Genomic DNA, 9,788 nt, shown 5'->3' with positions numbered 1-9,788 from the left:
TTATGAGCATGATTAGCTATACATGTTTAGTATTTCAGTTAGTATGATTCCTTTATTGGTTTATGAGCATGATTAGCTATGCATGTTTAGTATTTCAGTTAGTATGATTCCTTTGCTATGTATGAGCATGAGTAGCTTTACATGTTAGCATTCAGTTTTAGCATGTTTTTATTTATATACATGCATATCGAGTTTTTGTGAGTAGATAGCGCTCACTAAACTTTATGCTTATAGACTGCATTTCCTCCTACTGCAGATAAAGGAAAGGAAAAGATTTAGCAAGGAAGGCGACAAGGTGGTGGTGATGAAGGTGTGTGATGGTTGGACTATGGGGAGATCAAGAGTTTGCTAAGGAATTGTCAAGACTTTTCTGTTTAGAGTTCTTTTAGTTTTCTTTAAATGTTATTATGAGTTGAGATTGTAATTAAGTTTATTCCGCACTTGTAGTTGGGTTCTATTGATGGAGTGATATAGTTGTTTGCTATTGCTAGAGTAGTTTCCTTCTTTTATTTGTGATATTATACTGCGTGGTTGTGAAAATATATGTTCCAGCCGCCTGTGGCTGAGTATAGTTTGTTTGTATTGTTGATTTGGTCACCGGTACAGGGGAGACTCTGTCAAAATTTTTGGTAGGGATTCCTCGTGGTTTTTAATTATACCGGTTAAGTAGAGTTAGTAGTTAAGTAACGGTCACTTAGAGAGTAGTAGTAGTAGTAAGAAGGGTGGTCGTTACATGATTTGTCCAAAAATATCTACTAAATTTGTTATCTGAATCAGTTTTGTAATCAAGAAAAAAATTGAATTCTTCTCTTTCTCAGATGAAAATAACAAGATCAGTGTTTCCGCATCAATACCCTTTTTCATCCCTTAGCTATTTCTCAAAATTTTTAATATCTCTTTCGGTGCAACCTACTCACTCAAGCCCTTCATACTCTATCTCTAATAATCGCATTATTGACAAGTTGCCACGTTGGCCTCTGAAAATTGTTGAGTCAAAGCTTTCTTTACTACCGAAACATTACAATGTAAACGTAGCAAATGCACCTTTGAAAGAATCGAGAATGGATGATTATGACTTTCCATAAAGTTAATAACAACCCAATTAGGTCCAATTTGTTCCTTACAAGTGAAATATTTGACATACAATCAGTTCTAAATTTACCATGTGCTCTAACAACTATCCATTGATCACCTTTTAGATGTTTATTCCACTGCATTTGATTTGTACGTCCCTTAAAACATACAAATGTTTTCCAGACAACTTCATTTATCTTCTTATTTTTTTTATTGATATGGGTTATGATAAGTTGGCCCCTCAAAGTGGAATTCAAGAATGAGAGGAAGAAGGGGATACTCATAGCTGGTCAAAGTGTATGATCAGTAGGGCACGGATCGATCGAATAAAAGGCCAAGCAAGCACAAACATGCTTGTATGCGCTCGGACGAGCTTATAAAGCTTCTAGTATATGAATGACCCAGAGAAGGCCGAATGAGCACAAACGTGCTTGTATGCGCTCGGAAGGGCAAAGCCCAACCAAGCTTAGAGACTCTCGTCCTTATAAAACTTCTAGTATATGAATGACCGAGCGAAGGCGGAACAAGCACAAACGTGCTTGTATGTGCTCGAACGGGCAAAGGCCGACCGAGCTTAGAGGCGCTCAGCCTTATAAAGCTTCTAGTATATGAATGACCGAGTGAAGGTCGAACAAGCACAAACGTTCTTATATGTGCTCGGATGGGCAAAGCCCAACCGAGCTTAGAGGCGCTCGGCCTTATAAAGCTTCTAATATATGAATGATCAAGCGAAGGCCGAACGGACACAAAAGTACTTGTATACACTCAGACGGGCAAAGCCCGATTGAGCTTACAGGCGCTCGACCTTATAAAGCTTCTAGTATATGAATGACCGAGCGAAGGCTGAACAAGCATAGAGGTGCTTGTATACGCTCGGACTTGCAAATCCAGACCGAGATTAGAGGCACTCGGCCTTATAAAGCTTCTAGCATATGAATAACCGAGCGAAGACCGAACAAGCACAAACATACTTGTATGAGCTCGGGCAGGCAAAGTTCAATCGAACTTAAAGGCTTTCGGCCTGGTAAAACTTTTAGTATATAAAGGACCAAGGACCAAGCAAGATATGCTTCATAAAAGGTATTCTTAATATGTGATCAACTTAAATGATTCTTCGACATATGCTTCACAAAAGGTATTCTTAATATATGATCATCTTAAATGATCCATCAACATATGCTTCACAAAATGTATTCTTAATATGTCGTCGACTTAAATGACCGATTGAAATACATGTAGTAGATTATTTTATGACAGCTTGGTAAGTTTAGCGGAAAATATTCTCTCGAAGCTTCTTTAGTTGCAGGGGCACATTCTTCTGCATATTTCATTAAAATGAGGTGTCATAACTGATAAAAAAAGGTACATTTGAGGTTTGAAAAAAATTCTTTAAAGAATTATTGGGAGAGGTCCAGGTTGTACTTTCTCCATCTTCTAGCAAACTCTAACAAACTGGGGACCACCTCATGATTGTGGAAGTTATATGAGGTAGTATAAAAAGGGGAGTCCTGTCCGATGGTAAGGTATGCTAACGCTCACAAACTCTAGCATCTTAAACTCTAATTCTTTGTACTTTCATTGTTGTACTTCTGCTTCTTCGACTTTGAAGAGAGGGAACTGACTTGAGCATCGGAGGGTCTAGCTAGGGATTCCCACCCCGGTCTTAGGTCGCTAACACTTTGTTGGCTCGTCTCGCCGTGCGTAGGATCATTGAGAAGCTCCTCCAGATCTCCAGAAGTTCATCTTCCTCGAAGCCACCATTCATCGAAGCCAGCACGCCTTCTCGCAAATTTCAGATAGGATCAAATTTGGCGCCGTCTGTGGGAAAGGGTCGAGAAAAAGAATCCCCGGAAATAAGTTGAAGAAGATGGAGGGTAAAGAAATAAAACGGCTTAGGGTTTTAGTGTGGCATAGCTAATAAGGATCGCCGTTGAATTGAAACGGCTCGTGTAAGGAAAGTTATTGATTTGCTGAGGAAAATATGTGATAGGACACTAGTAAAGAAGCATGTGAATGGTTGCTTAAAAAAATAGAAGAAAATGCTACGTGGCGCTCACCCATAAATGGGCATTTAAAATGGACATGACAGACTAAATCATGTTTGAGCCAAGGCGCTATATCTTCACGCGCCTCCAACATTATTTCTTCGTTAAAGGATCAATTACCAATGAAAGAATTTGAAAAAGTTGCTTAACTCTCTAGGCGCGAAAAGAAAATATAAAATAATAAGTTAGACGAGTAAGTAGACAGAACTAAAATTGGTATCTAGTTAGTCGGCTACACATCCTTCGACTAGACTTGAAGAGAAGGCTAGTGATATGAGTTATGATAAGCTGGCCCCACGAAGTGGAAGTCAAGGATGAGAGGAAGAAGGGGATGCTCATAACTGGTTGAAGTGTATGATCAGTAGGGTATGGGTCGATCGAATAAGAGGCCAAGCAAGCACAAACGTGCTTGTATGCGCTCGGACGGGGAAAGCCCGACCAAGCTTAGAGGCGCTCGTCCTTATAAAGCTTCTAGTATATGAAGGACCCAACGAAGGCCGAACGAGCACAAATGTGCTTGTATGCGCTTGGACGGGCAATGCCTGACCGAGCTTAGAGGCGCTCGACCTTATAAAGCTTCAATTATATGAATGACCGAGCGAAAGCCAAACGATCACAGACGTGCTTGTATGTTCTCGGATGGGCAAAGCCCAACCGAGCTTAGAGGCACTCGGCCTTATAAAGCTTCTAGTATATGAATGATCGAGCGAAGGCTGAACAAACACAAACGTGCTTGTATGCACGTGGACGGGCAGAGTCCGACCGAGCTTAGAGGCGCTCGGCCTTATAAAGCTTCTAGTATATGAATGACCGAGTGAAGGTCGAACAAGCACAAATGTGCTTGTATGCACTCAGATGGGCAAAGGCCGACCGAGCTTAGAGACACTCGGCCTTATAAAGCTTCTAGTATATGAATGACCAAGTGAAGGCCGAATGATCACAAACATTCTTGTATGCACTCGGATGGGCAAAGCCCGACTGAGCTTAGAGGCGCTCGGCCTTATAAAGCTTCTAGTATATGAATGACCGAGCAAAGGCCGAATGAGCACAAACATGCTTGTATGCGCTCGGATGGGCAAAGCCCGACCGAGCTTAAAGGTGCTTGGCCTTATAAAGCTTCTAGCATATGAATGACCGAGTGAAGGCCGAACAAGCACAAACGTACTTGTATGCGCTCGGACGAGAAAAGCCCGACCGAGATTAGAGGCACTTGGCCTTATAAAGCTTCTAGCATATGAATAACCAAGAGAAGGTCGAACAAACACAAATGTGCTTGTATGAGCTCGGGCAGGCAAAGTTCGATCAAGCTTAAAGGCGTTCGGTCTTATAAAACTTTTAGTATATAAATGACCAGGCAAGATATACTTCACAAAAGGTATTCTTAATATATGATCAGCTTAAATGATCCATTGACATATGCTTCACAAAAGGTATTCTTAATATACGATCATCTTAAATGATCCATCGACATATGCTTCACAAAAGGTATTCTTAATATGTCGTCGGCTTGAATGATCGGTCGAAATACATGTAGTAGATTTTTTTTATGACAGCCTGGTAAGTTTGGCGGAAAATATTCTTTCGACGCTTCTTCAGTTGCAGGGGTACATTCTTCTACATATTTCATTAAAATGAGGTGTCATAAATGATAAAAGAGGTACATCTAGGATATGAAAAAAATTACTTAAATAATTATTAGGAGAGGTCCAGGTTGTACTTTCTCCATCTTCTAACAAACTCTAACAAATAGAGGACCACCTCATGATTATGAAAGTTATATGAGATAGTATAAAAAGGGGAGTCCTGTCCGATGGCAAGGTATGCTAACGCTCACAAACTCTGGTATCCGAAACTCTACTTCTTTGTACTTTCATTACTGTACTTCTACTTCTTCCACTTTGAAGAGAGAGAACTGACTTGAGCGTCAGAGGGCCTAGCCAGGGATTCCCATCCCGGTCTTAGGTCGCTAACGCTTTGTTGGCTCGTCTCGCTGTGCGCAGGATCGTTGAGAAACTCCTCCAGATCTCTAGAAGTTCATCTTCCTCAAAGCCACCATTTATCGGAGCCAGCACACCTTCTCGTAGATTTCAGATAGGATCACTTACTATTGTTTATCCTTGTGCTAAATTCGACTTCTCATGTATATTAGTTATAGAACAAAAATGCATCCTCTATTGATGACCTAATTTTTTACTTTCGATCATCTACAACTTGAGGAATGTATAGCTGCCCGTCACAGTTATTTTTTTTCCATTGTTGGAGAATGCCATATTCTTCAATTATTTAAAGTTCTCAAATTAGGTCTTATTCCAACACAGAGATTTAAGCTTGTAAAAAAAAGTAGAGGTTCTGCTCTGGATTACAAATCTACTTTAAACATTACATGGCAACCGGTATCTCAAACAATAACATATCTCTTATATTATGCAAGTTGTCAGAAATTAAAGATATTACTTAAACATTGCAATTTAAAGAATTTAAAATATGATCCAATAATTTTTCCCAAAATAATTTTCTCTATCAGTATTGCAAATGGGCATACTAACCATAACATTATAATAGCTAGAGTACCTACTATAATATGCTGGTCTAAGAACATTGTAGCAGCTATGATTTTGTAGCTACTACAATATGTCGGTATAGTTTAAGCACATTGTAGCGGTTACGATATCATAGCTGCTACAACGTACCGATCTAATAATATTGTAGCAGCTACAAAATAATGACTGCTACAACGTGCTAGTTTAACCATGTTGTAGCAGTTGTGATTCTATAATTGCTTTAATATTCTGATCTAAGAACATTGTAGTAGCTATGAAATCGTAGCTACTATAACGTGATAGGACCACAAACAAATGTAACTGCTACAATATTGTGTAAACCTTAAAATTGTAGCATTTGGATGGAGGAAGAAGATTTTTCGGGCACATATATAGGAGAACACACTGTAGATGAACAATGGCAGCCAGGCTCAATGAGGCGATGCGACAGCAAGTGAGTTGATCGAGAAAGACGATGATCAACTTCTTAGGAGGCGTGTATGTGTATATATATATATATATACATGATGTGAATATATCTAGAGGTCTTAGAGGGAATTAGGGGAAAGAGGAGGGTAAATCACTGTGTAGGGTTTTAAGAGGAAGGGGCACCGTTGAGGAGGGGGGCTTCTGCGTTTTCACGCCGCCACCGCAAAGGGGGCTAGGGTCCTTCGTATTTTTCTTCGCCGTTATAGTGGGGAGGACGCTGCCTCGGTCTTCACCTTCTCCCTCGTCACCGGCGAGCCACCGCCCCCTCCTTCTCCTCTTTCCCTCTCCGCTCGCCGGCAAACGCCTCCGACCACCTCTTATCCCTCTTCACGCGCCATAGCCCAGGTGTCGTGCATCGTTGCTGCCTCAGCGGCCACAGTAGCTTCGTCGGCCAGCAACCCTTTCCCATCAAGCGCATTGCCTTCCCCTTTACCGGACAGCGCCAACGTCAACCAAGGAGGCACCGCCTCCTCCCCTTGTGCCGACAGCTTGGACCTACACCCTCTTTGTCGGCTTCACCGGACTCCCTTCTCTCACCAACCCCCCCTCGTTGGCAGCCACTATATGCTAGTAACCCACGGTCGCTGCCTTTGGACAGCCGCCCTTGCTAATTAGGCTACCAGCCTCACGGCCATTGTCGTCGTCCTCTGAGCCACTTCTGGCCATTGCTATCACCTTCTGGTTTTGTGTTGTCTATTCTATTTCAGCCTACGTGCTGTTATTATTGTTGGAACCCCAAGGTGTTTTGATATGATCAAACAAGTTAAGTTAGGTCCTGTTTTATCTAATCTTTGTGTCTAAGTGTGCAGGAGCTTAGGAACACAGGAATTCGAGCGGAAGACGCAGCTAGCGAGAAGGACGGCACACGGAGAGAGCTGACGAGCTCAGTGCATTTGAGGGATGAGGTGACCGCGGAAGAATACACCGGTGGACGAGAAGAACGTACGCGACGTTCGAGGGACGAGAAGCCGGGAAGGAAAGCTGCTCGAGGAGAAGGCCAGAAGTTGGGTTCGAGTGAGCCTTATTCCAGATGGCCGAGATCACCAAAGCTAGCGGAGCCAGAGTTGAAGATCCAGACCGAGACGAGCTAAACCGAAGCAGAGCTACCGGACAGAAAAAGTCAACCAGAGTTGACTTTTGGGTCCGGGGCGCCCGGAACGTACCGGGGCGCCCGGACTGAAGATTTTGACCAGATCGAGTTTTGACTTGATCTAAACGTTGGGGGATAAAATTTTATCCCCCCGACGGCGCCCGGACCCTTTAGGGCGCCCCAAACATTGCTATAAATATAGCACTGATCTGCATAGTCTTTTAAAATTAACTTGTAATCCATTTTCTCTGTGCTTTACTATTTTTTTGTGCTGTCAACGCTATAAGAGGCTACTCCGCTAGAGGAGATCATCAGATAGTGCACCCTATTCATCTTGGATTAGCAATCCTCTGATTGCAAACCAAGTAAACCCTCTGTGTCTGAGTTTATTTTTAATTAGTCTCTTTTATTTAAAGTTACAAGTTTTTTATTAAGTTGAAAATTCGAGAAAGGTGTAATTTATTTTTCAGGGCAATTCACCCCTCCCCTCTTGCCGGCCTCCAAAGAGACCAACAAGTGGTATCAGAGCAAGGCGCTTCAAGAGGACTTACCGTCGATCGAAGCAACAAGATGGCTGGACCAAGCATTGTTCCACCAAAATTCGAGGGGGACTTCGCACACTGGAAGCGTCGTATGGAGGTATTCCTAAAAGCTGATTTCGAAATTCGATTAATTATAAAGTATGGCTTTGTAGCTCCGACGAATCAGAATGGAGAAGAAAAAGAAGAGAGCCAGTGGACAAAGAAGGAGCAGAATGATTCCGTAGCGAACAACCGTGCGGAATATCACCTGCTGAGCGTGTTGCCGCCTCAAGAAGTGAACCCCATCGGAAGCTACTCGTCGGCCAAAGAACTCTAGGAGAAGTTCCTGGAACTCCACGAATGGACATCCGAAGTAAAACTAGCAAGAAGAGACATCCTCCGGAACAAACTGATGAATATTCGTCTTGAAAAAGGTGAGAAGGTAGCTGATCTACACGCAAAGGTAAAAGAATTGATTACTGGTCTCGAGAACCTCGGTGAAACGGTTACAAACCGGGACACCATACGCTACGCACTCAATGTGTTTCCCAGAACTCCAGAATGGACATCAATCGTCGACGCCTACTATATTTCAAAAGACTTGGAGGTAAGTACCTTAGAAGATTTGTTTTCTACTCTTGAATTACATGAAACCAGGTGTGCAGGAACAACAAAGGAATCAAGCCAGATGATCGCACTAAATGCAACAAAGAAGGATGAACCCGAGTCAGATTCAGAAGAGGATCAGGAAGCATATATGGTAAGAAATTTTAAAAAGTTTTTAGATCTAATAAGTTTAAAGAGATGCAGAATAAGAAGAATCCCAGAAATAGAAGGAGGGTTCGTTGCTACCAGTGTCAAAAGGAAGGACACCTAAAAGAGGATTGCCCAGAACTAAAGAAGGACAAAGGCAAGATACCCAAGAAGCACAAGAATCTAAAAGCTACTTGGGACGATAGCTCTTCATCTGAATCCGAAGTACAAGGATATGCCGGACTAGCACTAATGGCGAGCTATGAAGGGCAAAGTACATCGAAACCCAACATCGATGAAGGGGGAGCGACTTCAGATGAAAGCAACAAAGCAGGGGGAGATTCAGGCTTCAACTCTGATATAATAAGTGAGGTATGCCTCTTACCTCCTGATCAACTTTATTTCGATATTAAGGCTATAACTAAGTCTATGTATAAATTAGAAAATAAAAATACCAAATTAAAAAATAAAATTTTAGAAACAAAAAGAATTTTGGCAAAATCATGTCTAATAGAGGATTTTGATAAATTGAAACTTGAAAATGAAAAATTAAAAGAAGAAATAGAAAGATTGAGAAAGTCTAACGGTTTAAATATTTCTGCTTTTAAAAATTATAGAGGATTAAACTGGTACTATAGGTTTCACCAAAATCAAATCAGAAAAATATCAAAAGCCTATATACCTAGAAAATATTTGATTAACCCTGTAGGAAGGAACCTCTATTGGGTTCCAAAAACTTGTTCAACTTAAAAAATTAAAATTAGACTTGGCATTTTCAGCAGAAAATTAAACATTTAATTTATTTATGCGGCTTTATCTAAGAAAGTGGTTGTTGCTCCAATAACCAAGAAGACCTAGTGCCTCACCACTAACTGGAAGCCAAGTATCAAAATAAGAGTTTAATTAACTAACTGAAAAAGTATTAAAAAAAATACTTTTAAAGGGTTATTCAATTTGTTTTAGAAAATATTTTCAAAAATATTCATATTTAAAAAAAATAGAAAATTATTATTTTTGGAAATTAGAAAAAAAAATTCCTATGTTTTTAACTTAGAAATTTTGAAAGTTACTTATTCTATTGCATAATTTTTTTTTTTAGTTTTTACTTAGAAATTTTTTTAAAATTGAAATTTCTTTTTGAAACTTTAAAATTATGTTTTAAAAAACTTTGAAATTTTTTTTCTATTGCAATTTGCCTTAGAAATTTTTTGACACTTATGAAAATTTTCTTTTAAACTTCGAAATTTTCTAACTTAAATTTTTTTTAACACTTAAA

Source organism: Zingiber officinale, chromosome 5A (genome assembly GCF_018446385.1).
Source record: "Zingiber officinale cultivar Zhangliang chromosome 5A, Zo_v1.1, whole genome shotgun sequence".
Lineage (NCBI taxonomy): Eukaryota > Viridiplantae > Streptophyta > Magnoliopsida > Zingiberales > Zingiberaceae > Zingiber > Zingiber officinale.
This window is presented reverse-complemented; position numbering follows the sequence as displayed.